Below are 21,953 nucleotides of genomic sequence, written 5' to 3'. Positions count from 1 at the left end.
TAATAAGGTGCTTAAACTTATGTTGACAATATTTCAACATCAAGAATTGATATCTCTCTGCAAGATGAGATGTAGTTTAGCACAGCTTGTTGATCTGGAACAGTGACAACTGTAAAAATTATATATACCTGAAATTAAATGTCTATCTATGTATCTATCTATATTTATAAATTGTGTGATCTTGCCTTTTCTGTGGTGCAGTCACAGCATTTAACTCAGACATTCGTACCAAAGGAAAATCTTTTCCCAGTGAGTAAAACTAACACTGTGTAATTTAATTAACCAGTTGATACAAATATAGAGCAGTGTAGTCTCGGACTGTAACATTTTTGATGGTAGCAGAAATACACTGTGGATTTTTCAGTGTCATATTTGCTGACATTTTTCTTAATAAGCTTAGTGAGAGAAGCTCATTGAAGCACACCATCTCCAGAGGCCCTCCCGTTTAGTTTTACTGTGGGTTTGGATTTTTCCATTTAAGGCCATTTGAAATCCCAAATGGTCTCCTTCAAAGCGACTTTCACTTAAAAGTAAGTTGCTGCAGCTTCCTGAGCTCCCTTGGAAATCAACTTATCCAAATCATGGCATTAAGTGGGGCAACAGTATTTAATTTCAAACAGTCGGGAAATTGACTGTTACACAGCTTTGGTGGTACAAAGATTGTTGGTAATTTCTAATTTTAAAGGTCTTTTGGAGGATTCATAAAGCCCTGGAGAATACTGCAAAGGAACCCGATCCTGTGTTCTGCTGCTAACGAAGTAAAGTGTCTGAGAGATTAAACAGAGAGAAATCTTGCATTAGAATAGGTTGACAAGACAGATGAAACATTAAGAATTCATCCAGCTCATCAACAAAGATCTGACTAGACCTCAAACAGCAGAAATCTCTATGCAAACCTCACTTGGATGCCTTTAAATCTGAATCTGACATGCCAGTCTCATATAATTCTCTTTTTCCCGGCTAAATGGTGTAAAGGTTTCATTGGAGAGGGGAATGGAGAAATTGTATTTGCAAGAAGCACGTATTTAGAGGCTAAAATGTGAAGTTGTACTCCAGTGTCAAGTCCTCCAAGACCCTCTTTGTCTGGGGATCAACTAGGGGTTGATCTCTTGGAATCACAGAATCATTAAGGCTCAAAAAGTCCTTCAAGATCAAGTTCAGCTTTTGACCAAATACCACCATGCCCACTAAACCATTCCACAAAGTGCCACATCCATTTGTGGTTTTGAACACTTCCAAGGATGGTGATTCCACCACCTTCCCGTGGAGCCTGTTCCAGTACTTAACCACTCTTCCAGTGAAGAAATTTTGCCTACTATCCATCCTGAACCTCCCCTGGCACAACCTGAGGCCATTTCCCTTTGTTCTGTCTCTAGCTGCCAGTGAGAAGAGGTCAACCCCTATCTCGTGACGTTCCTTTGTGAAGAATCTTGGGACATGGTCACTGGTAAATACACCAAAAAAAGGTGCAAGATGAATCCTGAGATCAAGAAAACCAACTAAAGGGTGCAGTGAAGCATGATTACAAGAGTTGTTCACTCAGCAAATCCCACCCCACTGCTCACCAATTTCTGTCAAACCCAGAGTACACTTGTTCAGCTACTCCTACAGCCCAGGCAGCTCTGTTGACAGGAAAAGAGGTTTTCTAACTTTATGGGAAAGAAGAAATCAGAAACTGTCATCCTCCTACCTGCCTGCTTCAGTTGTACAGGGGAGACTAAGGGATGATAAATCCACCTCCTTACTCTTCACAAGAGCAGTGAATTGGAGAAGTCATTCCAGGACTGAAAAAGGAGTTATAACTAAATTATATCAGTATATCTGTGCCCTTGTCTTCTCTCTCTGCTGGCATTTTCCTCCCTACAGCTGAAAATAACACCCATCCCAGGAAAAGGAATGACAAATGCCCATGGAATAGGAAGGCAAATGCATCCCTGCTGCCTGTAGATCACACGAGCTGAAGGCTTCATGTCTCACGATGATAACACAGCACGTGGCTCAGGACCAGGAGGCTGCAGGACGAGTGTGCCACTGATTCATCCTTCCTGCATGGGTCCAGCACACAGCAGTACTTGAGGCACATTTGTCCAGCTGATGGTTTGACTTCATCTGAAATGTTTTCCCGGGTCACTGACCTGTTAATTGTAGGCAGAGCGCGGGAGATAATAAATAGTCGATACACTCCTGAGTCAGATCCTTTCCTCACAGTTACCAGGCAACCTCCTCTGGCTCTCCACAGCTCTGCTAACACTTTTCCCTCCCTTCCTGCTGCAAACTTAGGGATGGAGAGTGTGTGTTCATCGGAGGGTAAGAGACAAGGCAGGGCATATTTAAGTTGGATGGCTTTTTACAAGCATTAAGCAATGCACTCCTGTAATAAACAACTATGCCAGAGCTAATACTCAATAAACAGTGTGCTTTATAAGCAATTAGGGACTCACATTGTGGAACAGCCATTTCAGGGGAAGATACACTACCCCAGCAATGCTTAGCAAGATAAGTGGCTTGTTAAAAGCATCATAATTCTCCTTTAAAAATCAATTAACAGTTTGGTGCATTTTTTTAGTGTAAGGACTGCTGAGTGTCTTATTCAAATGACAATGAATCCAGGGAACTGCTTCTCATGTTCTAGTCATTGGCTGGTGTTTAACTCCAAAAAGTGCAACTGGAAGCAAACCTGCAAAATAAAGAAATAAAATTATTTAACTGTAGTCAAGTTCAGTTGCCAAGAGGCAGCTGAAGATGCTCAGATGAGTCAGATAAACACATTTTCTCTGGGCAAAGGAGAAATCAGAGCACATTATAAAACCATTTCCTTTGTGTTTCTTATTTGGTGTTGGGGTTTTTTAAAATTAAATTCATTAATAATCTCTTCCCCACATCACGATGGATTCAGCAGCAGAGATTTAGTTTAGAGATACTTGGTTGTGATTTCTACACAAAAAGGCAGTGCACAGTCCTTTTCTTGAAGTTACAGAATGTCTTCCTTTTCTTCTAAAGATCCCTGGGAAACATAAGACTTTCAGAGTACAAAGCACAGAAAAGAGGGAGAGAAAATCCTGGGAGAGGAACATCCCTGCCATGCCTCCCCTCCATGACCAGCAGCAGGTCATTGGAGAGCCAAATGTCTTCCTCTTTTCACCTCACAAAGCTGGAGGTATTTTCAGCCACTTCTGCATGCAAAGGTAAAAAGCTAAAGCCCTTTTCTAAGTGAGACTGAATATTTGCAGCCTCTCTAAATATTCAAAGAATTATTTTTCCCAGCCCAGTCTGATGTACTTCTTATTTCTGAGCAGCAGTGTGCTCTCCCTGCCATTGATTTCCCATCAGCCCTTTACAAATGCCTTCAGTCTTCCTTCCCTGATTAATTATTAAACTATTAAATCAATTGCTGCATCCAAGAGTTTGCAAACAAACCACAACCTCCACCTGCCTCTCCTCAAATGCAAAAGAGTTGGGACAGACAAAGTAGTTGCAAAAGAGTTTGGACAGACTTTATAATCCTGCTGGACTGTGCTGATCTCAGGGATGGACGTACCCTTGCACTGCAGAGCCTTGGAGGGGGTACAAAAGCAAACTGGGCTGTTGTTGATGGGACACAAAAAAGGATTTCAGAATCAACCTTCAGTAGGAATCGTGGTGTAACATGAGCTGTTCAGAGAAGTTTCCAGGTGTCATGCTTGGATTAAACGAGCTAGAAAAGTGCTTTTCTGTAATCTACCATGGAAAACTTTGTGCTTCTGGGGAATAGATGGGAAAAAAAAAAAGAGTACTTTGGCTGTCTAAAAGTCAAACAGTTTAATTCCCCCTATTGCCAGGGCTGCAGAGTCAGTTGGCTTTTCCCTGCTTTCCTCCCCATCCCCCAGTCTGCCCCAGTGGGCTGGTTGCAGTCGTTTTGCTTTACAGAGCCACTACTCCCAAACTCCTCTTTTAATCTCTGCACTATAAAATCCAAAAGCAATTGAACAGACTGAAAACTGGGAGGTGGTGCCATGCAAAGAGGCTGCCACAGCTGCTCCAGCTAGAGATGTGTCTTTCTGAAAAGTGTGAGTGCATCTCAAAATATTTACTTTTTCAGTCTAGAAAACTTCTCATGTCCACACACCTACATAATTTTTTTCATCTTGACAAAGAGCATCTTCCACTAAAAAACCAAACAAATGGCACTGCTGAAGATAAACCTGTTCTTATGTACCCAAGCCAATATATAAATATCAACTTAATTGCCAGTATCAACGTCAATAGAGAAATCTGACTCTTACCCTAAGGTTTATACAACAACAAAAGCTTTGCAGATGCAACCTGAAAAAGAAACCCAAATTACTCTATATGGCCTCATGGCTTTTTTTCTCCTTTGATTTTTTAAAAATTATTTTTCATTTAAATCACCTCTGAGTGGTGTTATTGGCAGGTCAGAGAGGAACTAATAGCTTTTCTTAGGTGAAGTTTCATGATCCCTGCACCTCTATTTCAGGCAGGTCAGACCCTCTTCAAGAGGAACTGAAAGGCTCTTTGTGACCTTTTGAGTGGAAAAGTAAGATTTTCAGTAACTTCAGAGAACTTTGGAGCACTCTTCCACCTTTTTTGCTGAGGTAGTAAAACAAGGATAAGGCCTGTTAGCCTCAGTAAGCATATTTATACTGATTGCCTCTGAAAAGTTTGCATTTAAGTAACAAAAGTAGAGGTTTTTAAAAATCTTTCTGGGTTTCTAGTCATGGCAAGAATTAAGCTGTCAGGTCTCATAACTTCTCCCCTTACCAGGTCCTACTATCTTTTTAGCCTTGGTTTATAAAAAAAAAAATAGCACATGACTGAAATCCTGGCCTTTTTTTACTCCAGGAAGCTGCTGAATTTAGAGGAGATACACTCAGCAAGCTTCGAGGGTGGAAATGCTGTCCCTGGCCTCCAGTCCACTGTTGCCAGAGCACTTCAGCTGTCACTGAAGGGAAGGCACTGCACAGGGAAACATCTCACCAACATTGAAGAGATTCCATCTCTTTCAAGGCCAGAGTCTAAGGGGTCAATGGTATCAAGATTTTTACCATGTTTATGAATTGAACTCCTCTCCTCTCCTCTCCTCTCCTCTCCTCTCCTCTCCTCTCCTCTCCTCTCCTCTCCTCTCCTCTCCTCTCCTCTCCTCTCCTCTCCTCTCCTCTCCTCTCCTCTCCTCTCCTCTCCTCTCCTCTCCTCTCCTCTCCTCTCCTCTCCTCTCCTCTCCTCTCCTCTCCTCTCCTCTCCTCTCCTCTCCTCTCCTCTCCTCTCCTCTCCTCTCCTCTCCTCTCCTCTCCATACAAAAAGGAAAGTCCTGCTGGTTTAGTTCCTCCAAATACAACTAGGAAAATAGTGGGTTTTTCCCAATTTTTGCTATAATATGGCGTATTTCACCCCAGCCAAGGAAATTATTCTTGTGAGGAATGAGACAACTCTTTGTAGAAATTAAAACAATTTATTAAAACAGAAAAAAAGTTGAAAAATTGCAAAAAACTAACAAAATATAAAAATTTGGGATCCAGATGGCTCGAGAGATATGCCCCAGGAGCGCAGGGATTCAGGAGCTTTAGGCTTAAGACAGCTCTGAACCTCAGGTAGAGAAAAAAATAAACTTGCAGTTTAGGATGGTCAAAAAGAAATCTATTTCTAAAAAGCCCCTAGAAAGGGGTAGGCTTCTCCAGCACTGCCTTAGCAAGCTGGAGAGGAAGGGAAAATGAGAATGACCACGTGTCTTTTTCTTCCTTTTATAGCTTTTGCTCCGCCCACAGTCCGCCCACAGCCCACCCCTTTGGTTCAAGGTGATTGGTGCTCTCCCTTTGACAGACCATCTCCGTCCACCAATGGCTCCTCCTGGTCAGAGGGGTGATATTAGTTGAGATAAGGGTCATGTGCTTATGGGGGGGCTGGGCTGTTTGTTGCAACTGGGGTTTTTTAAAATCTGCCTTGAAACCAAGATACAAGTAAAACAAAAAAATACATCCAACACATCTTAAAACACTTGTAAAAGTATACAGTAAACACAGGAAGACCATAAAAACTTGATTAGTGTACCTGGACTGATGGATTGATTTTAACATTCAATTTAAAAATATTAAGCTCAAATTAATTAAAGCACTTAATATGCAAAGACCAAGCACAAATAGGGATTTCATGTATGACAAGTCCCCCCTTTTTCTCTTATGTTCACATCTTTGGTCTTTGCATTTAAGTGGAGGTGGATAACTCTTCAGGGATAGATTCAAGCTCTTTAAAACTGTCCCACACTTGCTGGGCAATTTTTCTCTCCTTTCCAGTTTTCTTATTGTTACTATTATTGACATGCATAATCTTTTGAGCGAATGGTGGACGCTGCTGTTGTCCTTGAAGATCCTGGATCAGTGGCATGCCTTGGACGACAGTGGTGATTAGACGGATGAAACAAGGGATTAAACAAGGGAGAAAAATAAGTCCTGTAAGGGAAAGTCCAACAATAATTAAAGCTTTTTCCCACCATTGTCCTTGGCCAGTAGAGGTCTTGTGGTGCTTCCCAGAAGTGGGGTTGTATACTTGCTGCTGTAATCCAGTACTTGGAAATTTGTGGCAGGACAGAATATGGATTTCCTTGATCCCAGCACTGCCAGAGTTTTTTAACAGGATTCAAAATGCAGTTTTTGTTTTTAACCTTTTCTGCAGACCAGAATACATCTGGTTCTTGAGGTATCCACCAATGTTTTTGCCCATCAGTTACCAGGTACCTTTTGCATATTGTCTCACCAACTTCTTCTGAAAATTTTCTTCCTTTCCTCCAGATGCATTCTTCTCCAATAACAGTATTGCTTAGCAGCCAGGTTTCATTGTCATGTCGGGTTGTGGGGGAGAGATTACTCAGTCGGAGTAAATCGGGGGGTCCAAGACTGACTCCCCGCCAAGGCCAACTCTCCGATTCTAAAGTTCCTCCGCACACCCAGCAATTTGTTAAATTTAGCTGTTGTCCAATCCTTTCTGCCAGGTCAATAAACAAGTTTTTCCTTGACATCAAAGAATTGTTTTCTTTTTGTTTTTCCTTTTCTTCTATGACCACCTCTTGGATCAGGTCAGTGTCATAGGTTTTTCTTTTTAACAAATCTTCTGTCTTGGTTATGTATCTAAAATTGAAACAGAGCCAATCGTCTTGGGAGGGGCACTCTCCCTTCTGCTTATGTATTTGGGTGCCAATGTTTTTGCCAATCCAGTACTTGTGACCTTTTTCTGAGCAGATACTCAACCTTGTTATGTTATAACAAGATGGATTAACATAAGTATGTGCTCGGAAAAAGTGTCGAATTTGAAATGAGCCTCCTTCTGCCTGGTACACAGTCTTGTAACATCTGTTACAGCGGCTGTCGGCTGCTTGTGTAAAGGGAGGCCAGAGGACCCAGAGACAGATGACACTCAGTAGCAGGATGTTGCTCACTTTCCCCTTTTGGCATACCCGAGAGGAGCTGTCAGCATTTGGGTTGCCTCTGCTGGTGGGGCTTGTCATCTTTGCTTCTTTCGTCCTTTCTTTAGGCATCTCACCTTCAGATGGTTCTTCAGTGACCTCAGGCTTCTGGAAACTCATGGTTATTTTAGGGTTGGCCTTGTCAAAGATTAGAGTTATCGTGCCCATAATTTTGGAGTCTGATTGGACTGTTATTGGAAGAGAATGCTGGCTTCAAATGGAGCCTTACTATACAGTTGATGTGACAATATGGTTGTGTGAAGGCAGAATCTGTAAAAGGGAATAACAAAGAACAGAATTAACAGCAAAATATTTTCAACTTAGTTTAACAACTTGTAGCTAGCACTTATTACTGAGGTATAACTGGGGAAGAACTGGGAGTACAGGATTTTATTAACTTGGAGTGAGGGATGCTGAGTGGAGCTTTTAAACAGGGTGTTTAGTTTGATGGTTTGTCTGGAGGTTTCTTCTCTTCAATTGGTGGTGCCACCGGACCCTTCACCCTCTTGACATGCGTCCAGCCCTTTTCAAATGTCCGGACAGCTGTTTCAGTGGTTAGCTGGACCTGAAATGGACCTTCCCAGGATGGGGTTAATGACTTTTCTTTCCAGGATTTTATTAACACCCAGTCACCTGGATTGATGTGATGTAAATTAAAATCAAGTGGGGGAGTTTGTGGTAGAAAACCTCTTTCCCTTAGCAACTCTAGATTTTTGGCAATTATCTGTACATATTTTTGTACATTGGTGTTTCCACACTCTTTCACATTCAACTCTTGTGGTGTAGCAAGGTAGGGTAATCCATACAACATCTCATATGGTGAACAACCCAAATCAGATCTTGGCTGTGTCCTAATTCTAAGAAGAGCAAGTGGAAGGCATTTTACCCAGGTCCATTTTGTTTCCAGCATTAATTTTGTGAGGGTGTTCTTGATTGTCTGGTTCATCCGTTCCACTCTCCCAGAGCTCTGTGGATGCCACGGGGTGTGTAATCTCCAATTTGTTCCTAATTGCTGAGCCAATTGTTGTACAATTTGGGAGGTAAAATGAGTACCTCGATCTGAATCTATGCGGTGGACTATCCCATAACGGGGGATAATTTGCTCGAGGATCACCTTACTCACTGTCTGGGCTGTTGCATTGACAGTTGGAATAGCTTCCACCCAGTGGGTAAGGTGATCAACGATTACCAATAGGTATTTCCACCTCTGGACAGGAGGCATTTCTGTAAAGTCAATTTGAATGTTTTGGAAAGGCCTGATTGCTAATTCAATTCCTCCGCCCGTGTTCTTTTTCATTACCTTTTTGTTAACTTTTTGACAGATTACACAGTCCCGGGTTATTTGGTTGGCTATTTCATAAACACCAGTGCATCCAAAGGTTCTGAGATAGTGATCCGCCAGAGCCTTTGAACCCCAATGATTGCTTTGGTGAATATTTTGTAGAATTTCTCGGGTTAAATTTTTGTTTAAAATTTGGCGTTTATCTGGTAAATACCAGCGGCCTTGAGAATCCTCATTGGCACCAATTAAAACTAATTTCTGTTTTTCCTGATCAGTAAAAATGGGCGTGGGTAAAATGTTAGTTTGTGGAATAGTGTCAGATGTGGTGGTGTTAGTTGGAAGTTGGTTTACTTCCATCACTTTTACCTCTTCTTCCACTGCTGCTTCTTTTGCTGCCAAGTCTGCTAGGTTGTTCCCTCGAGCTTCTTTTGTGGTTCCCGATTGATGACCTGGAATATGCACCACTGAGATCACCCGAGGCAGTTGCAGTGCTTTTAGAATTTTTAGGATCAATTCCTTATGTAGGATATCTTTCCCTTTGGTGTTTAGGAACCCCCTTTCGGACCAGATTTTTCCAAAGGTGTGGACTACGCCATAAGCGTATCTGGAGTCAGTGTAAATGGTCCCGATGCTTCCTGCTAGTCGGTGGAGTGCTTTTTCTAGGGCATAGAGCTCACAGACCTGAGCTGACCAGGTTGGTGGCAATCTGCCCTTTTCTAGCACACACATTTGGTGTCCATCGACCACTGAATAGCCAGAGCATCGCTTTCCATTCACCACTCGAGATGACCCGTCAATGAAGAGGATTTCCCCTTCATTGAGGGGACAGTCCACCAGGTCCTCTCTGACTTTTGTTTGGATGTCAATTATCTCAATGCAATTGTGTTCAATTTCTTTTTCTGATGGGGTCCCATAAAGAAATTGAGCTGGATTTTGGTGTGTACACACAACTAACCTCAGGTGGTCTGAGTGCATGAGAATGGCTTCATATTTGACTATTCTTGGGTCAGTTAACCACTCTGCAGCCCTGTGAGCTAAAATGGTTTTGATTGAGTGTGGTGTATGCACTGTCAAGTCTCCACCAAAAATGAGTTTTTGACTCTCCGAGACCAGAACAGCTGCTGCGGCGATGGACTGGATGCAGACGGGCCATCCTCTGGACACTGGATCTAGTAATTTGGAAAGAAAAGCAACTGGCTTCCTGACTCCTCCCCACTCCTGGGTCAAGACGCCATAGGCAACTCCCTTCTCCACATTAACAAATAGATCGAAGGGTTTTTCTAGTGAAGGAAGGCTTAAAACAGGTGCTTTTGTTAATTTCTCTTTCAGATTTTGTAATTTTTGTGTGTCTGAATTAGTCCAATTAAAAGGTTCTTCTTCTATTAGTTTTTCATATAAAAATTTGGCAGATTGTGAATACTGATCAATCCACAGTCTGCAGTATCCAAATAAGCCTAATAATTGCCGGATTTCTCGTTTTGAAGTTGGAGGTGGTAGATTTAGGATTCCTTCTACTCTTTCAGCACTGAGTTTTTTTGTGCCATGGCCAATTAGATGTCCCAAATACTTCACCTCCTGTAGCACAAATTGTAATTTAGGTTTTGACACCCTCAGCCCGTTCCTCCCTAGAAAATTCAGTAACTGAATTGTAGCAGTTCTTACCGTAGACTCCTGTTCCCCAGAGAGGAGCAGGTCGTCTACGTACTGAGTTACCTGAATCCCTTCGGGTGGAGAAAAGGAACTTAGCAAATCTTCTAGCGCTTGGCCAAAGAGTGTGGGTGCCTCGGTGTACCCTTGAGGCAGGCGAGTCCAGCGCAGCTGCTGCCTCCGTCCAGTGTCTGGATCCTCCCAGGTAAATGCAAAGATGTCTCTGCAATGAGAATCTAGAGGACATGACCAGAAAGCATCTTTAAGGTCAATAACAGAGAACCAGGCATGTGCTGGGGGTACCCGACTCAGGAGTGTATAGGGGTCCTGCACCAGTGGGTACCTGGTTTGGACTCTCTTATTGACCTCACGCAGATCTTGTACAAGCCGGAATGACTTATCTGGTTTCTGGACAGCCAAAATTGGAGTGTTGTAACTGGATTTGCAGGTCTCAAGAATTCCATCTTGTAATAAGTCCATGATAACAGGCTTCAGGCCCTTTCTTTTGTCCTTGGAGAGGGGATATTGTGGTACACGTACTGGCTGGCTATTTGGGAGCAACTCAATTGTTAGAGGTGTGATGTCCATTTTTCCCCGGTTGCCAGGTTTGGCCCACACTACCGGGTCAATGTGTTGCTCATCTACTAAAGATAAAACAAACAATTTAGTGGTCATTTTTCCACCCTGCGGTACCACCCCAACCCTCAGAGGTATTTGGAAGTCACGTCCTAAAAGATTGATCCCAGCTTGAGGTAGGTATAGCACATCCCCTGTATGGGTACGTCCTTGTATGGAAAGGATTACATTTTTAATTACAGGAACAGCAAAGCTTTCACCATTAGCACCATATATATCTAATGTATCTTGAGAAATAAAACATCCTGGAGGTGTTTCAGTGACACAGGTTCTTTCAGCACCTGTGTCCACTAAAAACTCCACTTGTTGTCTCTGGGGTCCAGCTTCTAATTTTATCAAGGGCTCTTTAAGATGTTTTTGCCCCAGAGAATAAAGCCCCTGACCCCTTCAGTTGTTCAAAATTTGTCCCTCCATTTGAAGGACTCCTTGATCTCTCTGCTTTTTAAAACAGTACCACTGCCCGTGGCCTGGTTTATTACAGTATGTGCAAATTAACCTCTCAGGTCTTTGAACAATTGGGTTAGGTTGTTTATTGCAAACACAAACCTGTGGCTGTTGCTGAGAGCAGATTTGGGTTTGCTGTTGTGGGATGCCCCTTTGGGAAGTTCTTTGTGTAGGAGGATTGTGGATTGGAGCATTAGTACTGTTATTCATTATTCGGCTTTTAGCCTTCATTCTCTCTTCATCCCTCCTAACAAAGACTTTTTGGGCTTCCTCCAGTAATTCATCTAGTTCCCTCTCTGGCCATTTTTCCAATTTTTCTAATTTTTTCCTGATGTCAGGCCAGGAGTGAAGCACAAAATGTACCTTTAGCATAGTTTTGCCTCCCTCACTGTCTAAGTCAATGACAGAATAAAGTTGAATGTTATTCCTTAACCGAGCCATCCAAGCTGTTGGGGACTCATCCTTTTCCTGTTCCCCACAAAATGCTTTTTTCATATTATTAACTCGAGGAACAGCTTCTCTAATCCCTTTTATAATTAAATTTCTGTAGTCTTTCATGTTCCTCCTGCCCTCTTCTGAATTTGGGTTCCATTCAGGGTCTGTCAGTGGTAATTTTTGTTCTCCAATTGGGCCCTGATTAGAATTATTTTCTCTGTCCCAGACTGTCACTCCTGCAGCTCTAATCAATTTTCTTTCCTCAATGGTGAATAAGGAGTGAAGGATGGATTGTATCTCTCCCCAATTATAAATATTAGGGCCGAGGAATTGATCAAATTGGTCAGCTAGACCAATGGGATCAGCCATCAGGCTTTTCATTTCTTTTTTAAATTCCCGTACCTCAGATGAAGCTAGAGGTACAACTACATAACCAATTCCTCCTTGAGCATTTCCCATGGGTACCTCCCTAAGAGGTAGAATTTTAGACTCATGGGGAGTGCTCAGGCAGGTGGGACAGTCAGGTGTTTTAAATGATTTCTTTCTAGTGCAAGATGCTGGGCCATCCTGGCTAGAAGAAATCCTTTGTCCGGTTGTCTTTTTGTGAGAGCAGGAAGGAACAGAATTTTCTTTTTCACTTTCATTCTCATTTTCTGAGTCCCTTTCGATTGGGTGGCTTGATGAAGGAAGGACCCTTTCTTGTTCAATTTGGACCCTCCTTTCTGGAGGAGTTACTGGAGGAAGGTAGTCTAGGGGGTCCCACTTTGGTTTATTTAATTTAGGTTTTTGTTTTTCTTTCTGTTTGTGTTCTTCTGCAATGGAAAAAATTTGGTTTGAATTTTTATTAAGTCCAATTGAATTAGATTTAGTTTCCTCTTCCAATTCTATTTTTTTGCTTTGGTCTTCATTTTGTTTTTGCCAATAATTTAACCAAATTTTAGCATAGTCTAATTCATCAGAATGTTTTGGAGCTTTGTAATGTACATAAGAATGCAAAGCCTCACAAAGCCATTTTTCAGAAGACCCATACTTGGGCCATCTGAGACCATCTTTGTTAATTCTATGTTTTGGCCACTTAAAAACACAGTACCTAATCATTTGACACTGGTCTTTTTCTTTAGTTAAAAGATTTTCTTCCCACTTTAGGAGCATTTGCCCTAACGGACTGTCTGGGAAGATTTTGTATTTCTTCATTAGGTCTTTCTTTTTGCTATTCGCTTGTCCCATTTTGTTACTGGGAAGCAAACAAGTAGCTAGTGCAGAAGAAAAAAAATTTTTTTTTTTTTTTTTTTTTCTAATTAAATAAACCAAAGTATTGTATTATATAAAACAATTAAAATATTGCATAAGGAAATAATATTACAAAATAACCTAAATTCAATACACTATCACAATAATAAAAAAATGATAATAAAGTTATAAGCATAAAATACAATACAACTAATGTAGAGAAGAGCAAGCAGGGTTAGTAGATATATAAGGGAATGAATGATGGCGAATCTGTGGGAAAAAAATTAGATATGGCAGGCTGGTGAGAAACAAATATGTTGCAAGAAAAATTAATTTTAATTATAAAAAGAATAATTAGTGAATATTTAAATTGGTTAAAGTATAACTGAAATTTAGATAGTTTTATACATATATACTTAAAATTTAAGAAACAAGAGTTGTCTTTATTAGCAAAGGAGAGATAAATTTAAAATATTTATAACCGAATTAAAGGAAAAAGATTATAATGAATAACACAAGCAGTAATTCAAAATATCAAAGTAGTGTCTTATGATTAAAGCAGATAAAGCAAATTACAACTACAATCCAATAACCCAAACACTCCAAACAAACAGGAAGTATAAAGGTGCTAGATAGCACTGACCACAAGAGTGCAGCTAAAACAAGTTCACACATGCACAGGGGTAGCAAAGGGGTGCAGTTCAAATTAAAAGGACACAAAATGGCGGCCGACCACGTGGCGGCCCGAAATTTCAAAATGGCCGCCGACCACGCGGCAGCCCGAAATTTCAAAATGGCCGCCGACCACGCGGCGAAAAGAAAAAGAGAGGGGTTTAAAATGAGGTTTCTCCTCAGTTCTAGACCCGAGGAGACTGAGACACTAATAAAAATGAATTTGGGGCTGCGCACACCCCTAAAACGTGGAAACCTCCCCCCAGAAAGGCTGATCACCACACTCGATCTTCCCCTCTGTGTCTCTAAAGGGGTGATCCCTCGTGGTGCCCTTAAAAATGAACCCTTTCAAGCACACTCACACACACACTGGGGGCGGCCAACCCCCCCACACACTCTCTCACAAAAGGAATTCCACTCGGAGGTTCCCCAAAAACTAATAGCCCTTAAAAAGGGTAAGTCCCTAACTAAGTTCCCTTTAAGAAGGGTTCAAGCCTTACCACAAGTCTTTCTCCACTGGAGGTGTCCTTTCTCTGCTGCAGTAATCCTTGTTGGAGCCCAGAAAATCCAAGGGGAAAAACCAAAAAAATCGCAAAAATTCAAAAATAGTAAAATTAACCAAAATACCTGGATTTTAGGGCAAAAATAGGATCCCGGAGAGCCCCCAAAAGAGTTGTGAGGAATGAGACAACTCTTTGTAGAAATTAAAACAATTTATTAAAACAGAAAAAAAGTTGAAAAATTGCAAAAAACTAACAAAATATAAAAATTTGGGATCCAGATGGCTCGAGAGATATGCCCCAGGAGCGCAGGGATTCAGGAACTTTAGGCTTAAGACAGCTCTGAACCTCAGGTAGAGAAAAAAATAAACTTGCAGTTTAGGATGGTCAAAAAGAAATCTATTTCTAAAAAGCCCCTAGAAAGGGGTAGGCTTCTCCAGCACTGCCTTAGCAAGCTGGAGAGGAAGGGAAAATGAGAATGACCACGTGTCTTTTTCTTCCTTTTATAGCTTTTGCTCCGCCCACAGTCCGCCCACAGCCCACCCCTTTGGTTCAAGGTGATTGGTGCTCTCCCTTTGACAGACCATCTCCGTCCACCAATGGCTCCTCCTGGTCAGAGGGGTGATATTAGTTGAGATAAGGGTCATGTGCTTATGGGGGGGCTGGGCTGTTTGTTGCAACTGGGGTTTTTTAAAATCTGCCTTGAAACCAAGATACAAGTAAAACAAAAAAATACATCCAACACATCTTAAAACACTTGTAAAAGTATACAGTAAACACAGGAAGACCATAAAAACTTGATTAGTGTACCTGGACTGATGGATTGATTTTAACATTCAATTTAAAAATATTAAGCTCAAATTAATTAAAGCACTTAATATGCAAAGACCAAGCACAAATAGGGATTTCATGTATGACAATTCTGCCCTCATGCACCCTCATTTTGTCTTCTAGATGACTTCCAAGACAGCTACTGCTGATGGGCCTCTCCTCTCACCACTGATACATGAGCATCCCTTTGTCATAACTCATCTACGCCTCTCAGTCAATGTCAAAATCATCTTTAAACATGCACAATTCAGCCTGGAAACATCTCCTTGGCTCCAGGCTTCCTGGCTTCATAGAGTCTGGAAAGAAGCATTGGGACTGAAGAACATCCAAAAATGTGTAAATTTTCCCATATAAGGCCTCCCTGGGAAGTTGTCAGAGTGAGCATCCTTTTGGGAGCAATCAGCTCGGGATTCATCCCAGATAACCCTGCAGCAATGAATGGAGGCATAGCTAATTATCCTGGGCACCCTGGCAGCAAGGAGCTGGCCCCCTCTAAGCCTTTCCAGTGAACCCAAAAAGATAATTAAGGAAAGCCAGCCTGCAATCAATAGATGGGAATTTGCTCCTCAGGGTCTTCATCTCCAATGTAAAATATCTACAGGGTCTGGCGCTCAAAGAAGGGCTTGAAAGCCTACTGAGAGAAGCACGATCCCTTGGGCTTGATTTGGATTTCAGGGAATTACATTGTGCTCCTCAGAGAGTCCTCTGTGCTCTGGTGACTCTAGGGGAGCAGGTGGTGACTCAGTTTTTACTGTAACAACTCTGGTAATTGTCCAAATAATCCAACTTGCATGTATCTGGGCCCTCACAAAGGTTCAGATCACCTTTTAAATCAGCATTTGCCAGGGAAGGTGACAGCAGAAACTCTCTGCTCCGCCTGTCTGACATGATCTTGGCAATTCCCAGGGGTATATTGCAGTACCACAGAATTTGGTGAGGGCTTATTCTTTTTTGGTAAATCTCCAAGTGTTGAAATGATAACAGAGTTGCTTCTTTCTATCTTCTTTGTATTCCTTCTTGCTACAGGAAAAAGCTGAAAAGTGGGAACCTGGAGCACCTTGCTGCAAAGATACAGAACTAAAACCTTGTGTTTCATTATTTTTTAAACACTTAATTTTTTAAGCCCGAATTTGATGTCAGGAGCTGACTGATGTTTCTGTGTTCTGAGTTTTGTCAGTGCTATGAGTCATGGAAACGGCCTCTGAGATAATCTCAGGCGAGGGGTCTGAAATTCAAATGCAAGCTCATGTTATCTTCAACCTGGTTTATGGCCAGTTGCATGGAAAATATACTGCATTGTTAGGTGGCCAAGAAGTAGGCAAATAGGATCGTATCTTTCTCATTCTGTGAACAATCCCTGCAGCAGTAAAACCCGGCAAACCCTGCTTTGTAAAACACATGATGAAGAGTTCTGCCATGTGCTGCCCATTTTCACCCAGGAACACATACTGACTGCTCATGAAGTCTGTTATGATACCTGAAAAGCCTTCACTGAGCAAAGCTGAAATGGATCATAAACAAAACAAATCCTGGTTTTCTCCAGGTGTGTTTATGGGGGCTGTCAGGGCAAGATGTACATTCACAGAATCAGAGAATCCAGAACGGTTTGGGTTGGAAGGGATCTTAAGGATCATCTTATTCCAACCCCCCTGCCATGGACACCTTCCACTATCCCAGGCTGCTCCAAGCCCTGTCCAGCCTGGCCTTGGACACTTCCAGGGATGAGGCAGCCACAGCTCCTCTGGGCACCCTGTGCCAGGGCCTCCCCACCCTCACAGTGAAGGATTCCTTCCTATTATCTGGTCTAACCCTTCCCTCTGTCAGTTTAAAGCCATTTCCCCTTGTTCTATAGTTACATTCCCTTTTCTGAAGTGCCTCTCCAGCTCTCCTGGAGCCCCTTTAGGCCCTGGACAGGGCTCTGAGGTCTCCCTGGAGCCTTTTCTTCTCCAGGCTGGACACTCCCAGCTCTCCCAGCCTGGTTCCAGAGCAGAGTGGCTCCAGCCCTTGGAGCATCTTCTTGGCCTCCTCTAGACTTGCTCCAGCAGCTCCACATCCTTTTGATGTTGGGTACTCCAGGGCTGGAGGCAGCTCTGCAGGTGGGGTCTCACCTGAGTGGAGCAGAGGGACAGAATCCCCTCCCTCAACCTGCAGGTCACAGAGTCACAGAACATCCTGAGCTGGAAGGGACCCACAAGGACCATCAAGTCCAGCTCCTGGCCTTTCTCAGGACCATCCCCATTAGTACTTAACTGGGAGTGACTCCAGAGAGCAACTCCTGATGTCCCCTGACAGCCCCCTGACATCCTGGCAGTGCCTGTCTGAGTGTTCATCTGACAGCAGGCCACTGTTACACCATGACAAGTTTAACTACTCCAGACACCTCTGAAACGCCTGTAGGATCTGGAAGCATTTGAGAAGGGAAGTGTCCCACTCTCCCTTCTCCACTCAAAGGAAGTTTGTTATCCTATTTAATGCAGCATGAACACTGCCTCATTTAGCATGACAACTATAACTGTGTGTATGTTAGCTCAACCCAGTTTTGACTCCAGTGTGAAATTATTCCTTTCCTGGTTGGAAATGAATGACACAGACTAGAAAATATCTCATGCTGAAATCCATATTTTACATACAGCGTGCACTCAAGCTGCACAAGATGTTGCTTCCTCAGGCCATTTTTGTCTTCTGAGACTGTTCCAGCAATCCTCAAATTTTCCCCAGTGGGTTGGGAGCAGCTGCATGTTCTCTAGGCATGAAAAACAGCAGGAAGAGCTCTGAAAGTCTCCTGCAATGACACACCTTGAGCTCCAAAGACTGCTGATACTTGAACAGCGCAGACATAAAGCAGTTTCTACCACATGGCCTGGGGACCGTGGTCTGTTCCTTGGACAAATCCCAAACACCGTATAGATGAAGCCTATATAGTCCTGGCAATCACTTATCTCCCTGAGGACAAAGACCCCATCTGCAAAATATATGGAATAAACATAGCAGCTTCGCAAAGCTTTAATTCAGCTCATGGCTGCAACTCTTCTAATAATGACATATGACAGCTCTGTAAAAGTGGTTTTAGCTGCCAAGACAAGCACTGGAAAAGGAAGGCCAGATTATGTTTGAGTCTACAACTTGAATCAGCTCCCCTTGTCTTCGCCTGTGCAGGTGGAATGCATTTTGAGGCAAAAGGGATTTGTCTTGAGCACGAGATAGGGCTTAAATATCTCCTGTAATGATGTGAATCCAGAATATTAGGGAAGAACAAAAAGTGCCTGGCTGTCAAAAAGGAAAAAGGGAGAAACAAGGAAATGCTGATAATTCAGTTTGACTTCAACTTCCTTTCCAGAGCAGAGCAAGCCAATATTTACACAATATAGGGTGAACAAGTCGAGCATATATGTGCCCGTGCTGTTTCCAACAGCGTGGTTGTATCAGCTGGGCAATAGCCTGCAAGACAATGGAAGTCAGTCTTCTGTCTGTCCCCAGTGGCATCCCATGTCTGGTTTTGATATCAGCCTTCAAGGAAGATGGTTGGGCCAATGGGAGTGTTCCCAGGGGCAGTAAAGATAATGATCATCAGTGTGATGTGCATGGTCTGTAAAAATGAGAGAAAGAGCTGCAGTTATTTATCCAGAGGAGAAAGACTTAAGGGGAAGGTTTAACAACTTTCTTACAAAGGAGAAGATAAACTTTTGCATGTGCCTGTGGGTGGCAGAACAAGGATCGATGGACCTAAATTTCATGAAGAAATTTACAGGCTTTTTGATTCTCCCACCATTCAATCAAGCACCAGGCAGGGGGATGCTCAGTGTGCTTCCCATCCTGATTCCTTTTAGCAGAGCTGCTGGAATACATAAATGGAAGGCTACCAGAGATGTCACTGCAACACCTCCTGCCACAGCCACAAAACCCTTCAGTCTGTCTATGAAGACACCAAAGCATCTCCTTAGTGTGCTGCTGCACCCTGCAAGTGGACTTTCTCCAGAGCTGGCAGAACACATGAATACTGGAAAATCAAACATCACCTGGCTGCCTCTCCTCCCTAAAGGTTTCTCCAAGCTTTCTTCAACAGCACATGTCTTTTTTTTCTCCCTTTGAACCTCCTTTAGCTGAGCCTGGAGTTGCCCCATTTACTCTGCTCTAAATTCCTCCAAAGCTCACCCTGCTGAACGGATCTGACCTCCAAATGACATGGCTGCTAACACCTCCAAATTTATTTCCCAGGAGAGTTTTGCTAAAGCTTGGAAAGCAATTTGGGATCCTCTAGCCTATCATATACAAAGGAATATTAATTTCCCATTGCTCCCAGGGAAGTGAAAATACAGAAGAACACCAGATACATCTGGAGCTATATTATATTTACAGTCCATTGAGGGGGAACGGGCATTAGATCCCAGAGATTTAGCTTCAGGAGGAGTTCTGCCTCAGAGTTTGAGGCAGTCTTTGATGTTAGTGAAATAAAAGAGAGAAGTATTTCCCTCAGGGAGTGAGAAAAAGATATCCAAAATCTTCAGCCTGAGGTTTTTTGTATCGCTGCTCCAGCTACTGTCTCCAGAACTCATTACAATAAGCAAATACTCATATATCATTGGTTTAATATGACAACTGTGATGCTTAATAAGGCTGGAAGAAACATCACTGTGACTCTATTTGAGCCTCCTAAACAATCAGTTATTGCTGAGAAGGTTACACCAATTTTTATAGCTCAGGAGCTGATTTGCAATTTGTATTCATCTTTCATTTTGACTAGACCAATTGTGTGTTCTATCTGCATTATCAGCTCCATAAAAATTCATTCCTATCCATAAAAATAGAAGATTTCTAATAATGCCTCTCCTACTTTGTATGGGTGTGTTTGGTTCTATTTAGAAGAGAAAGGCAGTTAATCTGGTAACTGGGTTGTCTTCCTGTCCAGTTTCACTGCAGGACCTAATCCATCTACTCTAAACCCATCCAGTCAGATTTAAACTGAATTGTTTTTATGATGAGATGGGAGAAATTTGTCTTTGCACAATGACAGTATGAATTCTGAGTAACTGTGAAATTATTGCCTATCAAATATCTCGCTGTACAGAGTCACCTGGGCAGATGGAGCTCCTGACAGGTATGGCCCATGTGGTCTGAAAGGTGGTAAAGAACCAAAACAATTAATGTTTGCAGCCTGATTGAGCAATAGACACGGTACAGAGGCTTCTGAGCTGAAGGTAGATGTTTAACCAAGGTCTGTCTCCAGAGAGCTGGAAAATCCCAGTGAAGGGGCAGAAATATAAATAAGTGTAAAGAAGTTGTGAATAAAAGGAGAAACAAACATATTTAAGAATGACAATACCTTTGGTGTCAAAACCAGCCCCAGGAGCCTCAGGCACCTGTGATCTCTATGACTTCCAGGTGAATCTGTGCCTAGAAATACTCTGGGAGAGCAGAGCCAGCGCTGGATTGCCAAGGGAAGGAAAAAACACTGACCTGTCATGGTGAGATACAAATGCATGTCCAGAACAGTGGCTATCACTGGGGCCTAATCATCTCTCACCGTTGATTATCTTGGATGTTTGACTGGCATTTGCAGAGCAAAGAGCTGTGACACCATCAGCTCCTCCCAGATGTTTGCTGTCTCCTTCCCAGCACAGGTGGTGCTCGTGCAGCAGAGGCAGCTGGAGCAAACATATGCTCCTGTCCCAGCAATGCTCCTTCACAGCCCAGTGTTCCAGGAGAAACAGAAACTCACCTTCACAAGAAGCTGGAGGCCGTGCATGAAAGGGGGCAGCTGAGGTGGGACAGGTGTTTGGGTGGGACAGGTGTTTGGTTGTACCAGCTCAGCTGGAGGCCTTGACCATCAGCAAAGGTGGGACAGACAGGGGGTATGTCCAGGAGTGGTAGAGGGAGATGGGCAAGAGCCCCTTGTGTAACAGTGAACAAGCTTCCAGCTACTCAAGCACTAAAAGGACTTGTATAACCCTTCTGTTCTCCCCATTCCCCCACTATTCCTTCTTTCCCCTTGTTCCTTTTCTCCTTTCCTTCTCCTTCCTCCTCGACCCTGTTAAATTATTTGTGCCATGGATGGGTTTTTTTCCATGATTCTGGAGCAATACTGCTCAGATGATGTGCAGGTAGTTAAAAAGAAAACAGTTGGCAGCTTTTTCATTTTTGGTGCAACGTGCAGGCGTGTTGCTGGTCCCAGCTGATGGATCTCAACAAACTGACTAAATATCCTTTCAAAATATTTTTTCTTAACCTGGTTGCTATTGTTGATCATTGTGATGATAAAATAAATCCAGAGTCTGAAAGGCCTTTAATAGGGACACGACCATATTTTATTTAAGAAGATAGAAGGGTGTAAAACCAGGCTAGTATGATAAAGAGCCAGAGGAGCACCTGCCTGATCTCAGTGGATAAAAAAGAAAAAAGAATTTATCTTTGGGCAAGTGCACTTTCAGGGGAATCCCAGAGAGATCTCTCTGGCCCTGCATTCTTCAATGTTCCTGCAATTCCTGAAATCTGTGAAATCCACTGGGCTGTATCCATTCTACCTGCAGAACATAAGCAACAAGCTCTGAAGTTTTGTCTTTGTCTTCCTCCCCAGGGACCTTGGCTCTGGCAGATCCCTGGGGGAACAATCTCAGAAGTTCATTACAATTTTTCAGTGAGATACCACAGCAGTTGTGAGGCCTAACTTTGGCATTTATTGCCTACAGTGTGAAATTTGGGCACTAGTGCTCTGTACAGGGCTCGAAACAAATGGCATCAGTCCAAAGAGAAGAAAGGGAATGGGGAACTGGAGAAAGGACAGCTCTGGATCACTTGTTGACCTGGAAGATGACAGGTAAGACCTAAATGA

This window comes from Aphelocoma coerulescens, chromosome 1A, assembly GCF_041296385.1.
Source record: "Aphelocoma coerulescens isolate FSJ_1873_10779 chromosome 1A, UR_Acoe_1.0, whole genome shotgun sequence".
Lineage (NCBI taxonomy): Eukaryota > Metazoa > Chordata > Aves > Passeriformes > Corvidae > Aphelocoma > Aphelocoma coerulescens.
Note: the sequence above shows the minus strand (reverse complement) of the source record.